This window comes from Chiloscyllium plagiosum, chromosome 13 (assembly GCF_004010195.1).
Source record: "Chiloscyllium plagiosum isolate BGI_BamShark_2017 chromosome 13, ASM401019v2, whole genome shotgun sequence".
NCBI classification, from domain to species: Eukaryota; Metazoa; Chordata; class Chondrichthyes; order Orectolobiformes; family Hemiscylliidae; genus Chiloscyllium; species Chiloscyllium plagiosum.
This window is the reverse complement of record NC_057722.1, coordinates 62,973,515-62,974,834: the sequence shown is the minus strand read 5'-3', so window position 1 is coordinate 62,974,834 and position 1,320 is coordinate 62,973,515.

Here is a 1,320-nt window from a genome sequence, read left to right as displayed (position 1 = left end):
CGTCGACCACGTCTGGGGGGAAATTGCGGTCCTTGAAGAAGGAGGCCATCTGGGTTGTACGGATTTGGAACTGGTCCTCCTGGGAGCAGATGCGGCGGAGATGAAGGAATTGGGAATATGGGATGGCGTTTTTACAGGGGGCAGGGTGGGAGGAGGTGTAGTCTAGGTAGCTGTGGGAGTCGGTCGGTTTATAGTAAATGTCTGCCTAAGACTCGGGCAAAGTGGAGCACCCATCTTCACCTCACCTGTTAAACTATTCAAGATAGCATTTGCCCAGCACTCTTAGTCATTTTGCATCAAGCTTTAACAGTTTGTTGCTTTTTTAAAAATGACTAAGGGCAAAACTTCCCGCAGCTCACAATAGGCAGGGACTCCTCCCCCACCTCCTCCCGCAGCAGCAGGGACATCCGCAGCTGCCTCTGGGACTCACCTGCGGAGACGAGCCTGATCTCCGAGATCGTCAAACCCCAGGAGAAGATCGACACGTCCACCGAGGAGGCCCGGTCCAGGTGGGATTGAAACACTCGGGCAGCGTGTTGGAGGGGCAGAGCAATGAGCTGTAGTCTCGGAGACTGCTGCTGAGTCATCCATGGGTCACGTCCGGGCTCTGGAATGGCAAAAATAGAGGTCGTTGGAAAAATATTCGGTTGCTGGGCCTTCTCGAATGGGACGAGGAAGGCCAGCTTGTGGATTTCTCGGAGCAATGGCTCCCACAAAAATTAAAGTTGGAGTCGGGACCAGGCCAGGTGTTGATGGAGCGTCCCCGCCCAGTTTTAGTCCGACTTCAATGTTATAAGGAAAAACAAATGCTCCTCGAGGCCTCCAGAGTCCAGGGAAAGATCCCCAGGCCATGATGTCCAATGGCTCCAAGATAATGCTGTTTCAGGACTTCTCTCCAGTCATGGGCCGTAAGAGGAGGGCATTCGACGACGCAAAGAAGCGCCTGAGAGACTTAAATATTCAATACTCTATACGATATCCGGCAACACTGCGCTTCAGCCATGGAGGATCTGTATAAAACTTTGGATCACTGGAGAAAGTAAAAGAATTCTTGGATGCTCTCCCATAGACTGTGGGACTTGAACTGTATGGATAACGACTTTATTTTGCCCCCTTTGTTTACCCTTCTTTCTTTCTCCATCTCTCTTTTACCCATCTTTCCCTGGGGATGGAGTGTGACCGTGAGGGGGGGAGGGCGTGGGTAGTGTCTTGAACATATGTGGGGAGTTCCTGGATGGGAGGGATAGGACAGTGTTGAGGTAGGTAGAAATGAGTTCAGTGGAGCAGGAGCATGCTGAGACAATGGGTCGGCCAGGGTGG